Raw genomic sequence first — 26,714 nt, 5'->3', positions numbered from 1 at the left:
AAATGTGGACAAAAATTCACCTAAATTTTTACAACAATGAAATTGAAAGTTACCTCCAGAGAAACAAAGAGTTGCATCTTATCTCAGTCTTCTAAACCCCTTGTGAAAAACTAGTAGCTGAAATTTGAAGAAATATTTTTATAGTACAAGGGTCAAAAAGCCCTCAGTGGTGCACTGTTAATCAAAATGTTGAATCTAGTGTTGACTGGAGAGGGGAAGAAAGAGAGGAGCAGAAGCCTCTTAATTAAAGAATATTTTGTGATTTTCTCTAACAATTCCTTCCCTTCCCTAACAGATTGCCATGAACCTGAGATGCAGATGTGTCTTTCTCCAGTGATGTTAAGTTTATAACACATCAACATACATATCAGTGAAGCTAATTATTACTTAAATATTGCATATATTATATCTAAAATAATACAAGTTAATTAATATAATATAAAAATTGCAGTTCACTAGATTCCTTAATTAAATAATACTAAAAAACTTGGAATCTGTATTGTGGGACATGAAGACTAATGCCTATAATTGTAAGAACTTGGGTCATACTCATGCCAGGTTAAATGTGGCATCCTGATTTTATACCTGTTCTAAAGAATTAGAGAAATTAGTAAACTGTCATGTCTCTCTGGGAAAAAGAACCAAAACATCTTCCAACAAGAAAAGTATTGACTGCTGCAGAATTGATGTTTTAAAAAAAATGAGATGGATATTGATTAAAATACACTATATCTGCTTTTCAGAATTTCTCATATTAATTTCTAAGTTAGTCACCTCAAAGCTGAGCACTCATCAAAAAGAGGCATAATTTTTGTTATAACCTACTTTTCTAGTACTTTATGTTTCAACACTATTTTTCATTGAATATTTCATTTTATTATTAAACCCTAATTAATTCAATACTGTAATATCTTTCATATGATAAAATATATAGAAATATCAATTTATTTGCCCCAACTCATGAAGCTAGTAAGTGAAAAAGTCAAGTTTCTGACACCAAAGTCACAGCTCAAAAAGTGTTCACAGTTATATGCGCACCCAGGCACCTAAGTGAAGTGTGAATAACTATCTTTGAACTGTAAGAAAGTATACTATTTTGAGGGATTGTGAGGAGGAAATATAAATAATGTCTAAAACCTTGTCTAAACACATTGTTTAAACATCATGAAGTAGTGAATAATACCAAAGTTTTTAGTACAAAAAATAAATGTCATATAAATTGGAAGAACTAGGTTATATAGTTGAAATGCTCAGATATATATTAATGATGAAAATGGAACTCACACTGGACCTTGAATGTCAGTTAAGGTTTTAGGAGATGTGGAAAACAGAAGGAGTTATAACACCATTTTAAATGTGTCTCAACTAATTCTTGAAGAATAAAGACATGTGAGTCGATGATCCCTATATTCTGGGTGAGAGACATCACCAAAGAAAATTTGAAGTCAGACAAAAAGCAATCTGTACTCTCACATCATTTTCAAGGTGACATAAAATGTATGTGATTTGCTGGGCAATAATTAACTAATATGAAATGAAACAGTGATCTGATATTAACAAGACTATTTTATGTAGTTAATTGATACATTAAAAATCCATTATTCTTAAGATCCTCTCCTTGGTTGTTTATTTTATTCTTTATTACTCAAAGAAGCTGGTTTTTGAGAGCCATCAATGACTTTAACATCTTTTCTGTAAATCAGGCCCTTAGTAATTACACTTTTCCTTCTTCTCATCCCATTTGTCCACTTATAAAATGAGAAAGACCGAAGTACATCTCAGATTACTCGTGAGGGGCACAGCAAAGGAATGGCCTTTTGCAGATCATAGATACATGGAGAGAGTGAGTACAAATTGGTAATGACCATATTGGCAGCATGGAAAATAACTTTTTTTCCCTTTTCTTTATCAGAAGTTTTAGCTCTTTAAGTAGTTTCAATTCTGAGTCCTTTGGTTTATATAAATTTGCATAGATGAATTAACTCATAGAGCTTAAGTGCTTATCTGATTTTATTCATCATCAGAATGGAATAATTATGTCAAAGTATCAGATTTATAATTGCAAACAATCTAAAGTAGCATATCATTACCTTTCGTTAATCTGAAGACTTAATTTTAGCTTAAATGACTGGTTAACATATTACTACAAATGACATAATGACAAGTCAAGTTTATTGCTTACAATATAAATATACATTAAAGATGCATTTCAGCTATTAAACTAATATATGAGCAGTATTTATAGTATTGCACTGCATTTTTACCTTTAGGGTATTTGAATAATAGAATATCACAAGTGGAACAAATAAAGCAAAATGAAGTGTATCAAGCTATAGAAGAATATATGAACTAGTGAAACCATTTTTTTATTGAGGTGCTATTGCACTATAACATTGTATAACTTTCAGGTGTGCATCATTGAGAATCCATACGTGTATATACTACATTAAGTTCACCACTAAAAGTACAATTTTTGAAGCAATTTTAACTATACATTAAACACATAGACCTGGGTGAATCACAAAAAAAAGTAAAAATTCAAACAAGATTAGTTGAATTAGGATTAGACAAGGACTGAATTAGAGGAGTATGTTCAAGACTAGTGTGAGCATGGTTTTCAACGTGAGACAAAGAGCATGTCTAATTGGAGGAAAGGGTCTAAAAGTCAGAGCAAGGACCTCCCTGGTGGTGCAAGGGGTTAAGTTGCAGCCTAAGTCGTAGCCACTGCAGCACAAGTTCCATCCCTGGCCAGGGACAACCCACATGGCACAGCAGACCTCTCCTGTCTAGCCTGCTGCTCCCCTCAGCCATGTACTTTGGTCAATCTGCCTGTTCTGCTCCCCACTCTGTCTCTTGTGAATCCTCTTACCCCCACCTGGCACCTCTGGCCTGCACCCCAGATCTTTTTTTTTAAAGATTCTTCCTTTTTTTTTTAAAGATTATTTATTTATACAAGCACTGGGTACAGTCAAAAGCACAGGAGTGTGAGGGAATTCACCAGAGCCAGAACGGGGAGCAGAATAGGCAGAAGGACCAAAGTACACAGCGGCAGGAGAGGTCTGTGTGCCATGCGGGACCCTCCTCCAGTGCCTGGGGAGCAGCCGGGGATCGAACTGGTGCTGCAGAGGCTGCGGGCAGCTTTGCAACCCAGTGCTCAACTGCTGCGCCACCGGGGAGGCCCTGCATCCCAGATCTTGTATGCACAAATAAATAAATCTTTAAAAAATTTTAAAAAGTGAAATTCCAAGCAAGGCAGCCTAGGACAGAGATAGAATGGGTAATCATATTTGTTGAGCATTACAAATGTTGTCAGGAACTCTGCTCAATGATTTATATGCCTGATTGAATTAAACAAATTGACCTACATTCCAGAGACACCCCAAGATTTATGTCTTGCCAGTCTTATTACAACATACAAAAACATTATGATATATTCACATTTCTGACTTTCACAAAGTCATTGCTTTGTAGTGTTAGTCATAAAATTCATCACATTCTTTATTAACTAGAAAGATATATGACTATATACATCTATTAAAAGATTAGTATTTTATTAGCTATAATACCATCAGAGATAATACTCAGAAATAGAGGTTTCCTTTGTGACTTATTAAAAACTATTTTTTTTCTTAATCCAGCTCAGCCACATCTATTGAAAACCATTAAATGTATATACTTTAATAGACCAAAAGAATACACAAATATAAAAAGATTTAAAAATACACAATTATTTTTAATGATGTTTCTTTTACTTTTCAAAAACTAACAGAAAAATACCTACATGTCACCATTTATTAAGATTTAATAAATAACTATAGAAAAGCAAAATGCTGAGACAAAAGCATTATTGATGATAATTATTATCACATTAATGAAGTGATGAGCAGGTAATGGTCAGAATAATCAATTATATTCACAATTTTCCTACATTTTTACTTTATGGTTCATTTATGAATAGTAAAATTAAACTAATATTGGTAACTTGTTTTTAAACTACCAAGACTAACTTGGGTTTCACACAAATTTAACTGACATAATTTAATTATGTTCATTATCTCTAATGTATTTCATGTGAATAGCTGATATTCAGACTGACAAACATGCAGTATTACAAATATTGAATAATTCATAAAAGAAAGAAAATAGTTCGATCTATTAAATCTTGGTTTGAATATGACACTTAGTTCATTTTGTTTATTCTCAACAAGTCTACCATAAGACTTTCACTCCAATAAACTCCAAGCTTTTCAGAATGGAAAAAAGTATAGCCTATCAAATAACAATTCCATTGGGGGAAGACAATGTTATAAATATCCTGTGATTTGAAGGGATGGATTTGACAACATCATCACCACCACCATCATCATCATCATTTATCTTCATCATCATAACTCCTACTACCATTACCAGATATCAGCTTTATATCTATCTACAACATTCAAAGGCCCTGGCCTATTTGCACCTTTTGAGAAAGTCTGAGAAACTTGTCATATCACACCCTTTCCAAATGATGAAATTTTGGTCTGTTTGTCCCATCCAAACAGTATTCAGTTTCTGTGGGCTATACTTAGAACGAACATAAGAACACCCTTTATTACTATGAAGTTCAACTAATTCTTTATTCTGAACATTACTGCAGCAACATCAATTACAGTATCTGAGACAAATTCACATTTCATAGCCCTGGGAAAGGAAAGGAGCTGTGAGGAGGAGGGAAACAGGCTGACTTTGAGAATATCTTCATGTTTTTACCATTTGGTGTGTGTTGAACCCTAGTAATTATCTGGGGCTAAATCTGATAGTTTCTTTGTATTTTTTTTTGAGACTGAAAATTAGTGACGTTATCTACAATTGCAGGAGTGCTTCAGTGTTTTTTCCATTATTTCTCAGGTAATTTTGTAATTGTCCTGTTCTTTCATTTTTACATAACCAAAAAGGCATGTTTATTAATGATAATTATTATTTCAATAAAAAAGTAATTGATGTTTCCATTAACATAAGACTTTAAATTATTTTCACATTAGGCAATTTTCAGAACAATTCTTTGAGATATAGATAAATGGTGATCTTTATGTTTACACAGGGAAAATTAGGGAAAGGCCGTATCACCAAAGGGAATGAAGTATAATTTCTTTCTTCCTTATTTTTGTCTGTATTGATTTGTTTCTATTGGTGAAACATCAACAGACTTTACAAATAACACATGGTCATAAAGTAAATGAAACTGTATTGAACATTGGTGCATAAATAACCTGCACAAAACCAGTGGAATCAAAGACAAATGAATCACAATTCTTGCAAAGTTTATTTTTTAGAACATTTTAACTGTGTATCAATTATTGTGATGTCACAATTTTAATAAATAATGTGACATTCTTAGAGAAAAGAGATGCAGAAATCAATACAGAACAATGGCTTAGCCACAAGAGTTCGATAGAAAGCTTTGTTTTTCTCCTCTCTGTGAGACTTTTCTGAAACAGATTTTTCAGAAGCTGTAAGTACAAAAAGCTTTGCATGTGTCATCACATTATCCCTTCTTGATTATCTTTGTTCATAAACTTCAAATATTATTGAATTTGTTTATTTTTCTATGTGGTTGAATTATTTTTAACTAGGAACTAGGGAGTTCTAATCCTCTTAAGCCAAATTATTTTCTTCTCAACTATGCACTAATGCACTCTTGATTTCTTGTTGATTATACAACATGTTCTTTAATTGACACTTTCCCTAATACAGTAAGGCTTATCTGATTTCAGACTTCTCCTGTCTTGCTTGTACTCCCCCAAGGTATGAATTATGAGGGTTTATCAATGTGTAGCACAGAGTGGAAAATTAGACCATTGCATCACCTTATTTTAAATTTTCATGTTTTTTTTTCCAGCTGAGCAAAAGACATCACCTTACATGCGATGTCAAGTTCACCAGCGGCATTTTCTCATCAATATTAAATACACTGTTAGTGTCAGATCTACTTAGCTAATTTTAAACCCACTCATAGGGCCTCCCTGGTGGCACAAGGGGTTGAGCTCAGCGCTGAAAAGCTGTCCGCAGCCTCTGCAGCGTGAGTTCAATCCCCGGCCAGGGAGAAACCCACAGGGCGCAGCAGACCTCTCCTGTCTCGCCCGCTGCTCCCCTCAGCAGTGTATTTCAGTGGATCTGCCTGTTCTGTTCCCTACTCTGTCTCTGGTGAATCCTGTTACCTCTCGCACCTCTGGGCTGTACCTCAGTTCTTGTAATCATAAATAAATAAATCTTAGAAAAAAACAAAACTCATATTTATATCACATGTTAGTCTAAATTTTGTACACAAATAGTGGGAGGGAAAGATCATGTCAATACTTCAGCTGGATTCACAGAACAATGATTTTTTTAAATAGGGTTTTTTTTTAATTTATTTTACTTATTTATACAAGCACTGGGTACAGCCAGAAGAGCGGGAGAGTGAGAAAATTCACCAGAGTCAGAGCGGGGAGCAGAGCAGGCAGAAGGACCAAAGTACACTGCTGCAGGGAGCAGCGGGCTGCGGGAGAATTCTGCGTCATGTGGGACCCTCGCCCGGTGGCCGGGGATTGAACCGTCGTTGCAAAAGCTGCGGGCAGCTTCGCAACCCAACGCTCAACCGCTGCGCCACCAGGGAGGCCCTAAAATAGTTTTTTAAAAAATATTTGATCTAGGTATCCTAAATCTTTTATCTATTTTATGTACATATTTTTCTACAATTTTATGAACTTGATATTATGATATGAAGATATACTGGCATTTTATAATATATTAAGTTATACCACATTTTATTACATTCATATATATGTGACTGTACTAAAGTAATATGTATATTATATAATTTTAAATATACATAAAATTAAGGCAACAAAGCGCTATCCTATATAGATAAAAATAATTGTATATGTCAAGGAATAATTTTCAGTATAATTATATATTGACTCATGCAAAAAGAGAAAATGATCATTTTTGAGTAAAAAACTTGCTGGTAAACCTGTTAAAATCATGTTCTAATTGTACATGATCATTAAATTATTTAACTTGTTTTGATATGTTGCTGGTACTGTACACCAAAGTTTTAAAAATAAATTATTTCAGTTTTAGAATAGTTAATTAATAGACCTTAATCTTGAGCCCATAAGAACAAAGCAAATAGTATATAGCAGTAACTTTCAAAATCACTAGTGTTTAATAAATTCAGCCATTAGATTATAAGCTCCTTGAGGATGTTAGTTTTGTCTACTGTACCCCAGAACACATAATGATCTTGCCATATTGCAGGTACTCAATATATGTAAAGGAAGAAATGAAGTGAGGAAGGGATATGAAACAGTCTTCACTAGCAATTCAGAAAACATTCTATCCTTATCTTTCAAGGTTATTCTTATTCTGGTTGGCAATGAAAGAAAGATTCCAGGGCATATTTGGCATAAATGACTCTATCTTTTATCTTCTTTATTACTAATTCCTCCCAATTACCTATCTTATCTTTTGCATGTGTATAAAGTCCAGGTCATAATCTCAATTTTTATAATTAATTTCACCTGATAATATTTACTGCATCATATTAAACTTATTTTAATTTCACACTGATCATTCCCAAGACAAGTCTAGGATGTTAATTCAATTATAGGATTATGATCACTACATGATCTGGAAATGCAGTTAGACATTCTTCCCACCTGATCCTACCCATATTTTATGTATATATTAAATTATATAATTTAATTATATATAATTTAATTATATATATAACTTATATTATATAATATATTTACCCATATTATATTATATTATATTTCTATTCTTATGAAAATGACTTTATTTTCTGCAACTATCTATTTTGACCCTTTTTTACTGGAAACAGAGAAAGAAATGTTATAGTTTCTATAAATACAATATAGACCACAAAAGAAGAAAGGTACCCTTATAGAAACACCTGATATGTCTACTTACTCTGGATAATCTAACCTAAGGTTCAGTATCTAATACATTGTAGGCTCTCATTGATTATTTTTAAACAAGCAAACAACTGTAAAACAAATTTTCCATTTATTGCATATTAGCTAAAACTAACAAAGTCTTAACATCTGCATTGAAATATATGTTGTCTTTTGTTTTTTTTAGAAATTTCTAGCATGTATTCAGCTGGTCTAGAGTGGAATCAGATCATTAATAAAGGAGTTTTTAAAAAAGTGAGAGGAATAAATACATACCTGTTTTGACATCAGAAAAGTTCAACTGCTTCAGCAGAAGACTCTCATAACTTTAATTCTCTCCATAGTTTTATGTTATGGGTTCTTAGGACAATTTTCATATGAGACACTAAAAGAAGACATGTCATTTAGGTCACAACTCACACATATTCAAAGGCAAAGAAGATGAAAATTTAAGTTGCATATATTTTTAGAGTTACTCTGGTGCTTAGCACTGAACAAATCCATAGCATTGATGATAAGAACATTGTAAAGAAAACATCAAGGTAAGTATTCCAACACTTTTTCATTGAGAAAAGCACTTTCAGAATAAATATTTCTGTAATATCCTGAAATAAAAAGATCTATGTAATAAAATATTCCAGAACATTTGTTAAAATAACAACCCTCATTATTTCTTGATGCTCATAATTCCTGTGGAACAGTAGGCATCAATATTTTTTCTTCTGTTCAAAAGTAATTCTTGGTTGCATGTTGTCTATATTAGTTCTGAGGAATATCTCAGTTTAGAGAAAAAAGCATTTTCATTTTTTAGGGTGATAGTTGAAAAGGTCATGACTTCTAACTTAAAGTTCTGTATTACTAAAACATCAGCAGAAATTTAGACATTTTGGCATTCAGTTAGGTAAAGAGTAACTCATTTTGTAATTATAGAAGTGGAAAAAACAAAGCCAAATCAAACAGGGTTTGAGCATATAGGCACCTGTGAGGGGGACATACATGTGTAATTTAATGTAATTTTAGAACAGGGAAACAATGGAACAAGAATATTGAAATGTTGTGTCTAATTCCTATATTTAATTGTCTAATCCAAAAATATTTACATCATTTATTTTTAAAACAAATTATAAAAGCATAAACTGGGAAAACATTTTTAGTACAAAGCTAGGACTGTAGTGATTTTATGATACACAGTCTCTAATTTTCTTGAGAAGTGGCCTTTGTACTTATCCATCCTTTAGAGAACCAAAGAATTTTACTTATTAATGAGTTGAAAGTACATGAAAAATAAATTGTCATTTCTTTAGGACATTTTGTTCATGTCTTTAGAAGAAATGAGTTAGGAGGTATATTCTCTGCTAATAAGTACTTGAATTTTACAGCAAATTTAACCTTGGAAATCCCTTTTTATAAGGAACAGGGAGCAATGAAAACAAAAAATTAGAATAGAGTTTAAGAATATCTAAATGTAGTTGAGTACCTGGAGATCAACAATCCTCTAAAATGAATAGATGGGTTTGCAGAAGACCCAGGGACTGATATCTAGCTGTTCATCATGCTGAGTTCTGGTGACTACATTATTATAGTGAATAACCTCATAAAATCAACCAAAACTAGGTCACAGCATGCCAGTTGTGAACCATCCTGTTTGTGAGGTTATCTGACAAAGAAAACTCTAATTGTTATTGTCAAGAAAAGACACACTCTACTTTTAGCCCTGACTTTCAAACAGATGTCTGAAGCAATTCAACTATATATATTTTTTGAGACTGCACAGCAATGAGTGTAAGAAGGAAGGAAAGGTCTTTCAGGAAAAAAAATATATATATCCATATGATACATAATGAAAGTTAGCTGCAATTACACTGGCTCTTTGTCATTTATTGGCTTATAATCCTTTTTCTACATTGGTAAGAACAGAAGCACAGACACAGAATGGGATTCTCAGTCACTCACTGTGGTGTTCATGTCAGGCATTCATCCTGTTATCTGACTCTAAGAATACATGAAGCACCTTGCAAAAATTCTGATTAAGTCTCACAGTGCCTTTGCATCTCCTAGTGATAGTACAAAGTCTAGGGAGAAGTAGCAAGAAACACCCATTTCTGTTTCTGTATAAGCAAACATATATAATCTATAAGCTCTAAAAATGCTCTAAAAATAGTAGAAAACTAATCAAGACATTTATACACATCTTACTTATTATATTTTCACCGTAATTCTTATGTCTAATAGCGAGTAATACAATAAATGTATGCTTACTACTTTCATGGTCATGTTTTCCAGAATACTGTGCCACCATCCTCCAGTGATAGTCACATGATTGTAGCACATGATTGGAAACCTCCAGTTTTCCTCCAACATGTAAAGAACATGATCATTGTCATATTCACCCTTAACAACAATAAATAAGGGGGCCTCCCTGGTGGCACAAGACATTAAGTCGCAGCACTATGAAGCTATCCCACAGCTACTGCTGCACAAGTTGGATCCCTGGCCAGGGAGCTAATCCACATGGTGCAGCAGATCTCTCCTGACTCACCCGCTGCTCTTCTCAGCAGTGTATTTCCATCAATTTGCCTGTTCTGTTTCCCATTCTGGCTCTGGTAAACCCTCTCACCCACCACACCTCTGGGCTATACCCCAGTTCTTACATGCATAAATAAATAAACCTTTAAAAAAAGAAAAAATAAATAAAAAAGGTTGAACAAACAGAAAGTCATAGATTTTCACAGTCTAGCATGAGGCAAGACTCTTGAGAGCTGCAGCATCAGGATGGTACATTTTTGTGGATTTTACCTCCAGGAACCCCACCAGTTTCTAACAGTGAGAAGATAATAAAGATCTTCTGTGTCCTTGGCAGAAGGGAGAAAAAGTAACCATGAAATCCTCTGATGTTTTTTTTTCCATAATAAAGGCATACTCTTAGGGGAAAGGATTCACCAGGTCATTATGACATGGAGAAAGGTATTTAGCTATCTCCAGCTTCTCTGACCCCTATAGCCTTTGTTGTCATAACCAAGTAGAGGGGAAAAGGAGGTAGGAAACATTTATGGGGGTCAAAATCCAAGGACACGGGTCCTCTAAAAGACTGATAAATAGTAACAGTATTATTGACACCTTAGCACTTCATCAATAGTGATTATAGCTGGACCTGCTGAAAGAAAAGGATGCCATTTAAGGAGGAAAATGGAGATTAAAAGATAATTGTTCAATTTTAAGCCTTGCAACTACATTTGTAGTAAACATTAAGCATAGCCAACTCCTAGCAAAGTCACATTATGTGACTGTTACATTTGGAGACTTCAACAAACCTCTTTTGGTCATAGATAGGTTCAGCATGTAGAAAATTAAAAAGGATAGAGTTGAACTGAACACAATTATTAATCATTTATTTTCTCATTGACATTAACAGAATACTTCATCTTAGCATAGCAAAATACGCTTTATTCTTGAGCATTTACAAACTATTCAACAAGATAAAAACACTTAAGTAAATGTTAACAAACAGAAATTATACAAAGTATGGTCTCAGGCTACAACAGAATTAAACTAGAAACAACAGGTTAGAAATAACTGGAAATTTCAGAACTATGTGAGGATTAGGGAACACTTTTAAGGACATGTGGTTAAAAAAAATACCTCGAGATATTTTTAAATACATCAAAGTACATGAAAATGAAAATAAAACTTAAAATTTGTAAGGTGCAGTGATCACAGTGCTTAGAGGCAACGTTATAACATATATATGTATATAAAGAAGGAAAGTCTAAAATCTTTCTAACTTAGTAACCTAAGCTTCTATCTTACAAAGCCAGAGAAAGAGTATTTTAAACCTAAAAGAGGCTGAAGAAATAAAAATGCAGAAATCAAAAAAATTAAAGTATAGAAAATCAATAGGCAAAATAATCAACAAAATAGATGGTTCTTCGAAAGAATAAAATAGGTAAGCCTCTAGTGTCAGGCACAGTGCAAAATAATGTACCTCTCTGTGTTCTTCTCAGATTCAGTGGAAGAATCAAAATATCAGATGGGTGAATAAAGGAAAAAATAGTAATGTTTGAGGGAGTCCTATAATAAGTATGCAGATGTGGAGTTAGGGCATCTGAGGTGCCAAAGAGAGGGGAAGGGGAAATTTCAGGTGATAAGAAGGGGATGTCTTCATCCTTCCTCTGAGAATAAAGATGAGATCCTCAGATAGAGAGGACATATTATCAGATATGAATCTAGGTTTGGATGATATTCCTCCCTATTCCCACTGTGATCTTCTAGTTCATTAAAAGTAGAGCAGTGCTTCTTTGACTACAGAAAAGGTATAAGCTTAGGGAGTGATGATCTCTTCTTAGAGTAGAAAAAGGCAAAAGACTCAGGCAAGGGGCCTCCCCTGGTGGCTTAGGCAGTTGAATGCAGCGCTGTGAAGCTGTCCACAGCCTCTGTAGCACTGGTTCCATCCCGCCCGGCCAGCCAGCAAGGGTCCCACATGGAGCAGCAGACCTCTCCTGTCTCACCCGCTGCTCCCCTCAGCAGTGTATTTCATCAGTCTGCCTGTTTTGTTCCCTGCTCTGTCCCTCTCACCCTCCTGCACATCTGTCCTGTACCCCGGTTCTTGTATATATAAATAAATAAATCTTTAAAAAAAAAAAAAAGACTCAGGCAAGGACCATAGCTCTTCAGTCTCTCCGCTTTCACTGTTCTTAACTCAAGATAACCCGCATGCCAGCAAGGGACATCAGTGCTAAGAATTTTGGGGTGGTCTGTTTAGAGCACCTTCACAAGCCAGTTTAATCAAGAAAAGAATGAATTTAGAAAACAGAGTCAAGAGTGAGAGTGGGAATCATTGAAAACAGACAACCTGAGACAGGACATACATTTCAGATATGGATCCTTGTTTCAGTTGTTATCTGATCAGAAAAGCCAAACAGTTATGAGAGATGAAATAAATTTGTTGTGGGGATTCAGCTTTACATAAATGTGGGAGTTAGTTAAGCAACAAGCTGGGTTTCAATACAATTTTTTAATCTGAAAAGACAATAGAAAAATTCAGTTACATTAAGGTGCATATATATATCTATATATACACACACACACACCCCCACACACACACATACATACATATATCTTATATAGGGTATAATTGTATAACTTCTATAGTTTCTATAATTTTAGAATGATTATATATAGATATAGATATACACACTCATAATGATATAGATGATAAATTATATCTTTAAGTTTAAAAGAATATTAACATCTTTTTGTATTCCAAATAGTTGTCCATAGAAATAAAATACTTTCAAATAGTAAGCCACAATAGAGAAAGAGTGCCCTGACATATCTACACCTGTCCTTTCTCATAAATTCTTATTCTTCTCCCCCTTTCACAAGCATTACAATGTGAACAGACAGGTCACCATACAATCTCTATTTTAAAGAGACAGATGAATCTGGAGGTAATCAAACTCCACAGAATGGTTGCTGTGTGAAAACGACAGTCACTGCTTCAGTCACATCCATTGTGAGATCTCAGTTCATGCTGAGATATTTAACCGGCTGGTTGATACATGAGTTCTACTTCTCTAACAAGTTAAGAAGCCACTCAAGATGAGACTAGAAAGGGAGACTTGACACTTGCAAATGAGTTTAATCAGCTTGTCCTATAGATGAGGACTTTGATGTGGCAGCCCCAGGCTGCCTCACACTAATTTAGAAGGCTTCAAACCCCCATGCTCATTTTCAGATCACCAGCTAAATAGCTTGATTAGAAAATCTTGTGGCATCTATAGAATCTGATACTTTCCCCATGATTTACTGTATTTACTTTTGCATTGTTAGTTTTGTTTTGCCTAAAGTATCTGTCGGAATTAATTTTCCTCTTTGGTTCTCTCAAAATTATATCTTTAATAATTCTAAAGGGGAATCTAATGAAAATAGATGAAAAAGATTCGAGGAAATTAACTCAGCAAATTGCTGACTTCATTGTGGAAGAAATTAAACTGAGTATCAGGTAGAGACATTGATACACTGTCGCTCCCTCCCTACTGATCACCACATTTGGAGAGTGTGTTCTGAGAATCTTAGATCACAAATGGTGAGATCCAGCCAATTACTACAAGTGAAAAACAAATTCAGAACAGTTGCAATCTTCAGCATTCTGAGACAGTCTTCCAACAGAGTGCTTATTCTAGCAAAAACACATGAAATATAGATCTAAATGCACAGTGTCCTGTCATGGCTTTGATGATACTGGTAAGCCTTCAAAATAAAACATTTGTTTTCAACTTTCTTTTCCAAGGACTTTAATACTCATAGAATAATCTTCTCTTTGGTTCAGAGTGGTCTACTGATTTAGGAAATTAAGCCTAGACCTCCAACCATGTAGCATTACCCCTGACAACATGGGAGGTTAAATCACATAACTTAGACTTTCACATTGCACTATGAATTTCAAGCATCTATTGAATGTTCAACTAACCAGGAAAGAAGAGGAAATAGTTTTCGTGGAAATTTAGTGAAACATAACTGAGCTATTTCTGATTTCAACGAACTACTGGAAGGGCAAGAAATATATGCAAACTACTCACAGGTTTAGCCAGGAGAGCTAAATCAAGTGAAATCATTCTGCATTAAAAGAATACCAGCTTACAAGACATGAAGGCAGGAGGCACTTTGTGTTTTGTGCTGGTCACAACACTTGGCAGTGTGGAAACTGCCATATTTAAAAGTGACATAAACCCATGTGACTTATGGGAAGTGACCTTGGTATCAACTACTATTTATAAATAATGGTGATGTTGGTGCTGTTTCATCTGAAAATCATTTCTTAGAGGATGGATGACAACATTTCTCAAATATATGATTTGTCACAGGGAAGAAAGACAAGACACCGTGGAAGTAATTCTATAGAGTAAATATTACAGCAAGGGTGGTTTTGCTCCATATAAGAAATAGCAATTAGACCTATCGAACCATGGTTATATCTCTATAGGAGGTAATGATGCTTCTCATTTTACTTTCTACTCACAATTTTTATTAATAAGAACAAAGATTCACACCAGATCACCATTTCATCAATTCTGCATATATTAGCAAAGAATTTAATAGTGTAGTTTTGGGTTAATATGGAATGGACTCATAAAGGGCCTTTTAGAAAATAAGTTTGTAAGTAGAAATATGTTAAGTAGCTATTGCTCTATCATTAAAAATACTGAAGCTGGATATCAATTGCTAGTGAACTGAGAGAGGAGCTTTTGGTTGGTATTTGATGGAATGTTGAGTTATATCTTCTTAGGGATTCTTATGTAATGTTAAGATTTTTACAATCTTAATAAAGATCACTAAAATAGGATTTAAAAGAATTGTGCTTTACTATTGCCTTTTCCCCAGTGATCATGGAAAACTATTTAAACTTACTGGTTTTCTTATTCCCCAAATGAAAGGATTATACCATATGATAGTTAAAATTCCATTAATTCTGCCCCGCTCAGCTTTATTGAGCTATTACTGCTATATAATATATATGACTTTAAGGTGTACAATGTGATGACAGATATATATACTGCAAAACAAATACACAATATATGTAACACTTCTATTTCCTAACATAATTATCGGTTGTGTGTGTGCTGTGGCAATAATATTTAAGATCTACTTCATTAACAATTTTTAAGTATATAATACAGCTCAATTAATTAGTCTCAATTTTGTATATTAAATGGCCAGAAATTATTTGCTTTATAACTGGAAGTTTGTATTCTTTTACTATCACCCTCTAGTAATAACCATTATACTCTTTATTTATATGAGTTCAACCTTTTTTTTTTTAAATTTCATATATAAGTGAGAACATATGGTATTGGTCTTTTTCTGTCTGGCTTATGGTATTGGTCTTTTTCTGTCTGGCTTATTTCACTGAATATAATTCCCTCAAGGTCTATCCATGTTGTCATAAAAGATCAGAAGTTCCTTGTTTTTTTTAAAGGCTGATCCTGTGTGTGTGTGTGTGTGTGTGTGTGTACCTCCTAATTATTGTGATTGATGCTACAATGAATATATAGGAATGCATATCATTTTGAAACAGTGATTTCCTTCCCTTTTGATTTATACCTTCCTTTTTGATCACTAGATTATCTGGTAGCTCTATTTTTAATTTTTTGAGGTATTTTAATATCATTTTCTATAGTGGCTATACCAATTTACATTTCCACTAACAGTGCTCAAGGATTCCCTTTGCTCCAGTCTTGACAACACTTTTTTTCCTTGTCTCTTTGATAATAACCATGCAAAAAATTATGAAGTGCTAGTTTATGGTAGTTTTGATTTACATTTCCCGAATGATTAGTGCTGTTTGAGCATCTCTTCATGTACCTGCTGTCCATTTGTATGTATGCATTTTTTTAAGATTTATTTATTTATGTATACAAGAACTGGGATACAGGCCAGAAGTGCGGTGGGTGAGAGGATTTACCAGAGACAGAGTGGGGACCACAACAGGCAGACTGACCGAAATACACTGCTGAGGGAAGCAGCGGGCAAGTCAGGAGAGGTCTGCTGCATCATGTGTGTAGCTCCCTGGCCACAAGGGATCGAACTTGTGCTGCAGTGGCTGCGGATATCTTCATAGGTTGCGTCTTATCCCCTTGCGCCACCAGGGAGGCCCTATATGTATGTATTCTTGGAACAATCTCATCAAGTCCTCTGCCCATTTTTAAATAGGGTTGGTTGTTTTTTCTTTAATTTTAAAAAAGGGCTCCATGTGCAAGAAATACAATAAAAACTGTTATAAGTCAAGAAGAGAAAACACTGCTTAGTGGATGAAATAGTTTAGGATAGTCTAATATGCACAAAATATGCTCACTAGAATTCCCTGGTAAGGGGGATTTAAGGATGGCTAGGATTTAAACATGAATGGAATTTCATATTGAAAAGAAATTAAAAAAAAAAAACCCTAATAGGATAATTCTAACCAAATGGAAAGTATGTTAAAGCTACCCCATATGGCAAAAATCAAAAAGTGAGAATCAATGGAACAATTTTGTTCTGTTTTCGTAAATAAATTTTACTGGATCTCAGTCACATCATTTGTTAATTTATTGTTTACATCTGCTCTCCTGCTACAACAGTAGAATTTCATATTTGTAACAGAGGTCCTGTGATTGAAAAATACTAAACATTCACTATTCCCTTCAAGGAAAGTTTGCTGACTCCTGATAGAAGAAATCATGATATGGTCTGAGAAAGAAAAAAAGAAAGAAAGAACTTGCTTGTGAGAAATCCCCAAAGAATTTTTTCAGCAGCAGTGATTTGATTTTGTGTTCTTTATTATTTTGGAGTCACCTGATAGTTGTTAGAATATAAAAGTGAGTAACAGTTCAATGGAAAAGCAGGAAGATACTAGTGATATACTGCAGCTAAATATCTGTCTCAGGAACAAGAAAGTTGATTTACAATTTATTTAAATGACAGTAATTTGATACCAGCAATATATGATATTTTATGTAACTTCAAGTTTTATTTCATCTTCAGTATTCAACAATTAATCTTTCTATGGCGGCAAGGATTAATACAGCTAACTACATAAGTAGCATGTACCTGATAGGTGGAAGATATATTAGAAAGTCTTCACCTTTCTCCAGTAACTCATTTTTTCCTTTATTCAACTACTCTTTTATTTCTTCTTGACCAAAAAGGAAATTTATTTCAAAAAGCTATATTGCCAAAAAGTATGGTAATGGAATAACTCACCCAAATTAGACAATTCAAAGATAAGGCTGTTTCTAACTCATTCCCAATTTTCAGTTGATTTGTGCCTTTTTTCCTTTTTACATAGCAGAAGTCTGGATGAGTTTCGCCATAAGTCAGCTTAACTTAACACCTGATGATTAGTTCCATGCGATTAATGAAAAGTATTACTAGTCATAAAACATACCTAGCTTCTGACCCTATGAGCCCGTAAATATAACGATGCCATTACTATATCAATGTGACTCTGAAATTGCTTTTTAGCACTTTTATTATTTAGTACTGAGATAAAAATTTTCGAACCAGTTGGGAATTCATGAAATTGCTTGGAAATCATGAGTAAATCTTTTCACTAAAATACTGAGAACTAGTTGAGAAAGAATTGAGTTTATTGCCTGAAGATGTGAAGACACGCTATTTTTCTCTCTCTCCTCCCACTGCTTATTTAAGAGACTTTGTCATCCCATCGCCCTTGGGTTTGACCTAGAATCAGACAGATGGGAACTTAATTACTGGCTGTTCTTTGACAGTCAATGAATTTCTCAACCTCCCCCTTCAGTGTTCACATCTGTGAAATGAAACTGATAATGCGTCTCAAACAGCTGCTAAGTGTTTTAAATGAGTATCTCAGAAAACACACAGTAGGTATTTTTGTCTAATAAATGCAAATATTTTCTGTGCTTATGTTAAAGAACATGACTATTCCTTATTAAACAGCAATCTACTTAGACTAGAGATCTATCATCTTACTAAGTTCATATATTTCAGAACTATTAAGGGTATGATTGGCCTCCCTGGTGATGCAAGGGGTTAAGCACAGCACTATGAAGCTATATGCAGCCTCTATAGCAGGAGTTCGATCCCCGGCGGCCAGGGAGCTACCCAAATGGTGCAGCAGACCTCACCTGACTCGCCTGCTGCTCCCCTCAGCAGTGTGTTTCAGTCAATCTGCCTGTTCTGCTCCCCACTCTGTCTCTGGTGAATACTCTCACCCCCTGCACCTCTGGCTTGTACTCCAGTTCTTGTATGCATAAATAAATCTTTAAAAAAATAATTGACCCTACTTGAAAGGAAGCTGTCACTGAGTAAACATCTATTCCAGTTGTAGATAAGTTTACTGGCCAGAAGGAAATGTCATAACACATTACCTAGATAAGGAAAGCAGCTTTTTGAAGAGTGACTTCACTAATGTTGCTATACATTTTTCTAAGTTGGTTCTAAAAATAAGCGTATCAAATAAATCAGTATTTCTCAAATGAAAGTATAAGCCCCAAACTGATCATGCATAAAGGCAGCAGAAAATGTTATTTGAGAATATATGATTTAATTAACTTTCTTATTGCTTACTTTTTGTTTTAAAATATGTAAAGACAAAATATTATTTTAAATACACATATGCACATGTAATTTTCTGCTCTAATGATGTTATCATTATCTGTTTCTAGAAAGAAAGACTCCTCTTCAGAAGCTGTGCAATTGACCTGAATTATACAACTGGGATGAGGAGGAGTAAACTGTCAGTAAATCCTTTTTTAAGACTTGTCAGGAACTCTCACTGTGAGTGGTGCTGAGGATCAGTGGCACTTGCCTTTCTCTGAGAAGTTAGTGAGCTTTGCAAATACTCTTAAACAAAAGGGAAGGGTATGTGATTGGAAACCGTGGCTCTAAGATACATCACAATTTGGTCTTTAATCAACTGGTAGACATCTAAAGCTTTGAGGATGACTGAAAAAAAATCTCTATGTAAGAAGAAGTTTAAGAAATAAATGTTTAAATATTTGACTTTGTCTGACAATTTCTGGACTTTAAATTTTGTTATAAGGATGTCAATACAAATCATACTATAAATGCATCAAATTTAAAGATTTATATTATCTCTTGAAAATGGATTCCCATTAAAAATGTTCTCCTAAGCACAGAAGATAGACACATATTTTATAAAACTAGATGTTTTATCAATGCTTAGGGAAAAAAATTAAAGAAACTTTAGTGGTAGTTGCATATTATTATGAAATTTCTCCCCTAGTATTTTATTATTTTCTCCACTCCTAATTCTACACTCCTTTCATAATCAGTAAAACAAATAAAATAGAAACATAAAACCAAAAATAAAAACACTAATTTGGGCATTTAGTAGATGTTCATTATGGTTATAAATGACGCCAGTTTAAAGATTCTATCATCTTGTCTTTTCTGATATAAATGATTTTAACCAGTCCAACTATATGTTCCTGCTCATACACAAAATGTATTTTGTAACTTACTTGTGTTTTTAATTTTCTTGATATTTATACATATCACAAACACTATTTAGGGGTGTCATTATAAGTACAAATTATCTCAAAAATTCAGTCAACATAAATTCTTTCTAGGTGACAACAATTGACAAAACATCAAAATATTTGTTCTTAAGTTGAAGAGGCATGACAGTTCATTGACACTGCAGTGATAGCAGATTAAAAAAAATACTATTTTATAAATGCAAACTATCAGCCAGCTTTTAATGATAGTTTGTAAGAATATACATCCAAAAAGTTGTCACATTATAAAATATTTGTAACTCAATGATAGTTTGTCTTAAAATATGCTTGATCTTATAAATTAAATTATAGGATTAAAATAAAATATACTACTGATTTTTAGTACAACTTCTCCCAAAAAAAGTGATAAAGAAAGAGCCCATTGTCACTACTACAGGATGGGAAGAATAGAATGGCATTTTCTGCATACTCTTGGGTATCCCAATAATTAAAGTTTTAATGATATATTGGCAATTATTGCACAGCTAATTATCTGTGCATAAATTGATATGACATAGGAAATTTTCTTTGGGGATTTTCATATATTTCTACACTATCCCTGTAACATTGCTACCTGTAACAAAGTACTGACTACCTTCTCTCTCCCTCTTTTTTTTAGGGGGGGTGGAGGGGTTGGTGAGACCATTTTTTCTGTATCTTTGGTTATTGCATGAAAGAATCTCAGGATAAAAAATTAAGTAGATTAAACAACATCAATTTAAAGTCTTCTGCACAATGAAAGAAAATACATTAAAGTAAAAAGACACCCTACTGAGTGGTAAACCTAGTACCCAAAGTCAGACAGCAGTGGTGGCTTGTGTCAGCAATGCTTTTTCCCACAGCACTAGGTGAACCTTGTAGTTGGGCTTGCTGTTGACAGAGATAGAGTTCACATCATTGTGAGTCCTTGTGATAAGTTTTGTAATAAATTCTGTAGTCTGGTATTAGAAGGTCTGTGAATTTCCTGGACTTCCTGGGACTTATGCAGGTGTGCATTGGATTGTAGCTAATGTTCTAAGTTCACCACAGTTATTTCCAAATCTTTTCCAATACTTTTTCAGTTAGCAGGGTACTGTGGCTAATTTGGAACAAAGCCCTGTAAGTGAAACAGCATATGATCCTTCTAGATGTGACAATGATAAACTCATGAATGATCAAGGTATCTCTCTTTTGTTGATCCAGCAACCAGGAGCTATTGCAGAAGGGAAGGGTATGGGTACAAGATGGTAAAATTTAAAAATGCCTGCTTTCAGAACCAACTCTCTGCCCACACTAGCCCATCTGGTTGTTTTATACTCCAGTTGGGATTGACTTTTAAGTGTGATCTGTGCAGGTGTTTAGGGTCCTGGGCTTAGAATTCTCCAGTGTTTGATTCAATGTTCCGTGGTTCCCATCTTGGAATGCTGAATATTTTATGAACAATGGGGTTTCACATTTTTATTTTGCACTGGGTCTGTAAATTACTCCAGTAATGACTGGTAATGACTCCAGCCAAATCTAATAAGTTCTAACTTGTAGAAGATTTTCAACAGCTGACACTGAATTCTACTCTACCTGAGATAAAAGAAAAATAATAAGTTACTTAGAGACACTATTATTTATATACTAAACTTACATACTGAACTTCTAGAAGTAACATACTTATGAGAACTATCCAATCAAACCATAGACACAGAAATATTCCACTTCAAATGTTGCAAAATACCAAAGACTGGAAAACAGAGATCATTATGTTGTTGCTATTAAAAAATAATAATAAATAAAAGGAACTGTTTTCTGTCTTCACGTGACAAGAAGCATCATTGACTCTGTCCTCTAATTCTAGTTCTGTCCTGCATGTCTTACATGAGAACATGCTTGTTAGATAGATGATTGTCACTTTTGGAAACTTAGATTTAAGCAATCGAGAAGTGAGATTTTACCTTTCCATCCTCTAGTTTACATGAAGAAAGACTGATAAATCTAACCTCCGATATTTGCCATAAAGAGGACTAAAATAATTTTGGGATTCAGAATTTGGAAGCCACCTCATAGCCTCATCATAAAAAGCTGTGAATATTTGGAATATTAATTTTTTTCTCAAATACTTCATCTCCATACCAGTTTTTTCCCTCAATCCTAGAGCTTTATATTTAAATATTCACTAGAAATTTCCACTTGATACCTGATATATATACCTCAAATTCAACATAAGCAAAGCTTATGCTTTCTCCTAAATCTCTTTTCCATAGTCATCCAAATTCTCTGAAACTGGAATTACAACATCCTCGGTTATTGCAGTCAAAAACCCTAAAGTAATCTTTTCCAACCCTATAGTAAATCAATTACAATGCTTTGCAGAAAATGTCTTAAATGTATCTCCTAGTTTTAGTGTCTCCAATACCACTAAACCAACTGATATCACTACCTCAATTGTATTCCTCCAACCTCCCCCCAATTTAGTCTATATAAAATTTCTGTAAAAGGATCTTTAAAACAATTAAAAATGCAAGTCTGTTCATGATGTACCTTTGCTTGGCCACTTCCTTGATTACAATGCCAATTATTGCTTTAAAGATACACCCAGCTTCTTAATATGTAAAGCTCTGGGGACCTTAGACTTCAAAGAGATGTCACTGTGAATTAAATTAACCTGTTTGCCCTTAAACTGTCCGTTATTTGTACATTTTGAACATACTAACTCATGCCTTAATCCCATAAATATAATTCTATATTTTCCTGATCATAACTTCATAAAAACCTAACATGTTAATAATACCAAACATGTTCATTTGATTTCATGTATAGTGCTCCTGTCTGTCTAAAAAAGACTTGTTAATTTTGTATTTGCCTTTTATTTCTTCCCTTGCCTTTTTTCTAGATATTTTGTCTTCCTCCTCAGTTCACTAACTGTTTCCTGACTTCCTTGACTTCTGTGTCTTTTCATGTTACAATGTATATTCCTGATCCATGGTGCTTACCCAATTTGCAATGTCACTTTATTTTTTACATACAGTCAATTAATGTCAGTGGGACACAGGATATTCTATGAAGAAGGGTCCTTGTCTCTGTGTACTTATGCAGTTGCACTTTTAGCCTCTAACATATTAATTTGCACATTAAAGACTTTTTACATGCTTTAGAATGAATAGATTATTCTCAAGTCCCCAGGGCATAAAGAAGGTAAATTTAATATGTTAAATTGAAACATAGTCATATTAAATAAATAAAAATTACACAAATATACATACATGTAGGAAGAGAAATAGAAGAAAAAAAAGGTTAGGAAAGGAAACTATCATTCCTAGTGCCTCCTACCTTAGAGCAATCTAGAATTAATTATTAGAACAAAGGCATATCTTTTTTGATTAGGTTCTCCTTTCAAAATTGAGAAACTTGTGATATAAAGAGTTTAAGAAAGTGTTTCAACTCCTTATATCTAGGAAGTGGTAGGGCAAAATAGGCTGTATAACAGATCTTACCATCTCCAAAGCTCACCCTCCTTTCACCACTCATGATGGAACTACTTGTAGCTCAAAATGTTGGGATCCTACTTAGTTCTGTCAGCGTTGGCTCTGGTCTCTCAAGTCTGAAGAATGAGTTATATGGAATTGTGAGTTTAAACCTATCTTAGACTCAATCTTGTTAATTGCTTTTTCTCTCTTTCCCCATAAGTGCAGCTACAATTTAAATGCTTCTTCAATTGTTGATTACCACACTTACAATATGCCAGATGTTATCTCATTTGAATTGTGCCCACACACTGCAGGTGCAAAATGGAAACCACAATTGAGCAAATTTGGACTTAAGTATCTCTGTGCTTTCATTTAATCTATATGCTTGGCCATGTAAATCATTTGCTTCTGATTTTTTCTACATTTTTTTTCCTTTTCCAAGCAGAGTTATTTTGTATTACTTTAAAAGTTTTGAACAGTGAAATTGCTGTTATATTTTTTTAGAATAAAATAATCCTCAGTTCCTATGTTATTGTACATTTCCAACACTACAAAGAAATAATGCTTGCACTTTTTTTTTATTTTCACAAATAAGAATAAGTCATAATTTACAGTGAACACACTACTTTATGGGATGTGGCCAGAAAATATCCAAAATCTATGAGCAAGTGTATCTTATAAAATTCCACAGTTGCTCTTGATTGGTTTTAAGCAACAGATCCCTTTACAGTTTCTTCCTCTTAATTCTTAAATAGATGTGTCCTCTGTTCACTCTCCTGTACTGTAATGTTCAATATGTAAAACTTGCAACTTTGTGCAGCATCTATATATAGTGGCATTTCTATTGACTGACATACCTTACTAGTGAGAAAAGACCATACAATCTCTAAAATATCCATAAAATGCCTATTCTAGGTCACTATTGTATGGCATCTGAATGTCACTGTATTTCATTAAAGAAATGGGTATACTATAATGTGAATTACCATTCAGAAAGAATACCCAGGGAATAATGTCAGTTAATCTTATCTCAGTACTTTTTTTTATTTTATCCTGATGGAAAGATATCTTTTAGATTCAATTTTGACTTTTGTTCAGACTCATACATACATTAAAAAGACAAGCTAAGAGAAAAAAAAATCTGATCAATTTATTCATATTTTTACAATTAGAATCTAGATCTTTTGAATCACAGAATGGTCAGTTTCTGTATTTTACCTCATAATAACATCCCCTGTGATATCAAACATACTAGTGACAAAATGATGCACAATTTCTTTAATGAATTCTCTACTTTTGTCTCAAAGGTATTTTTCCAAGTCACAAGTCCATTTAGTCTTAATTTTGTTACTCTCTTGAGCTTTCCAGAGGATTCAGAATCATGGGATCATGGACATCATATCTTTAGGTAACAACAAAAAAACATAATTTTTTCTCAAGTCATCCTACAAAACCCTGTTGCTATAAAAACAGTGTGTCATGCAGAGCACAATAATTTTATTGATACTCTGTTGCCATGGTTTAATACACTAATGTAAGTCTCACTGATTCAATGAATTAATGTTATAGATTCTCCTCTCTGGAAATTTTAGACATAACCATGCGTTCCTAGTTCTTTGGAATTTAATCTGCAATAATTTGTTCTCCTCATCATGCCTTTAGCATACTACATTTTAATTTATTTAAATAGTTGGAGAAATATCCGCCAAAACTGCCCTGAAATTGAAGGGAGTATGTAGTTAATATTTACAGGTGCTTAGCTACTACCAAGAAGCCATTCTCATTGGGGCTTTGTATTAACTTTTGAGTTTAAACTCAGGATCAATTCAAGATTTGCAATTACCATTTCTAAAACAATGTAACAGGGAATTGAATTGATTGTATGATTTATCCAAGATATTTATAGTTCTGTGTTTTTGTTATAATTGAAAATTTAACATCGCCCCTTCTTATTCTACGAGTTGATCAAAGAGTATTCATCTTCCTATTTTTTTTAGGCTATTTTCTTCATTTAGAAAAATTTCTTTTATCATTTCCCCATCAGGTTTATGCTTACTGAAATGCAAAACACATTTGATGTTTTATTTCAGGTTTTAAATATATACCTGCCTTACTGGTTATATGTTCTTTCCAAACAAGTTCTGTTAGATAAAGAATTGGATAGATCAAGTTTCTTGATCATAACTAGTATTTAAAGACTATATGGGAATAGGCAATAAAAATGAAGGACCACAGTTAAAGACTGCAAATTTGGCATATGGTATTAATGCTTTTTTAGAGAAGTGAAGTAGTGCATAGGAAGCAGCCATCAGCAATGGAAATGTAGAAAAGAATGTTTGCATTAAATAACAGACCTAGATTAATATAGAGCTTCACCATGATAAAGTCAAAGACTCAGTATGAACTGTTCTCTGTTTTGAGAAAAAGTAGCTTTATAGTATACACATCCACACTGCAATGGAGTTGATTTAGGTAGAACTATTAAAATAGAAGATTGGAGGAATTATGTGCTCAAATAGCAGCAGAAATGTGTCGAAAATTTTTGTATTCCAAACCTGCAACTAATGAACCAGAGATTAGTCAGCTTATTTTAAATGAAGCAAGCAAGTTCATCTTAACTGCTAATGAAGAGTAAGGATCAAGATCTCCACAATTCTTTGTTTGTCTAAAGGATTTACTGATTATTCTGATTATTCTCCTGGGGTATATGGTATGTTTGTGCACGTCTAGAGGCAGAGGATGGAATATTTCCTGAGATAATGTCCTTCACATGAAGTCAGCAGACCCAGTTCTCTTCAGTTTACTGTTTGGTGTGTGACATATTTTCCTAACAGAGTGCCTGGGGATATTGTTTTACCATGTCTTGCCATTTAAAACTTTGGCATTGTCACTATGGAAGATAGAGGAGACTCAGCTAAAGCAAAATTGAGCCTGGACTCTGCAAGGTAGTAGTTTTTAAACACACTATCAGCTAGATACTTTTATGCCATTAATTTCTTCTTTTTCTTGAAATTGATAGCTAAAAAGTAACTAGCTAATTGAGGGTTTCAATACTTAAGGCTCTCTTGCATACTAATAAAGAGACAATAAGAAAATACAAATTAACATAGCAAATAGAAAACTTCAATTATTTCATGCCTCCTTGGAAGATAGAAGTATCAAGGAAGGTCTCAGGGGATCAGGATGTGCACTGGTATTATTCAACATAATTCATTCAACAGTCAGTGGAGAATATAAATGAGCGCACATTCAAGTTTGTAATAAAATGCTAGAATCTAGAGTTAGTAAATCAGCTTGATCAAAAA

At 33.8% G+C, this 26,714-nt stretch overlaps 1 long non-coding RNA gene across 1 annotated transcript in view; it reads right to left on the bottom strand.

The window, feature by feature from the left end:
• LOC129146029 (uncharacterized) overlaps nt 1–26,714 on the bottom strand; it is a 95,537-nt gene that overhangs the window by 5,687 nt on the left and 63,136 nt on the right. Inside the window, exon 3 of the long non-coding RNA XR_008552338.1 lies at nt 8,217–8,325. This is a non-coding gene — a long non-coding RNA (uncharacterized LOC129146029). The remainder of the gene's footprint in view (nt 1–8,216; nt 8,326–26,714) is intronic.

This window comes from Talpa occidentalis, unplaced genomic scaffold (assembly GCF_014898055.3).
Source record: "Talpa occidentalis isolate TD23 unplaced genomic scaffold, MPIMG_talOcc4v2.1 talOcc4.16, whole genome shotgun sequence".
Lineage (NCBI taxonomy): Eukaryota > Metazoa > Chordata > Mammalia > Eulipotyphla > Talpidae > Talpa > Talpa occidentalis.
The sequence above is the reverse complement of the archived record's forward strand: the minus strand, read 5'-3'. Positions and strand labels throughout refer to the sequence as shown.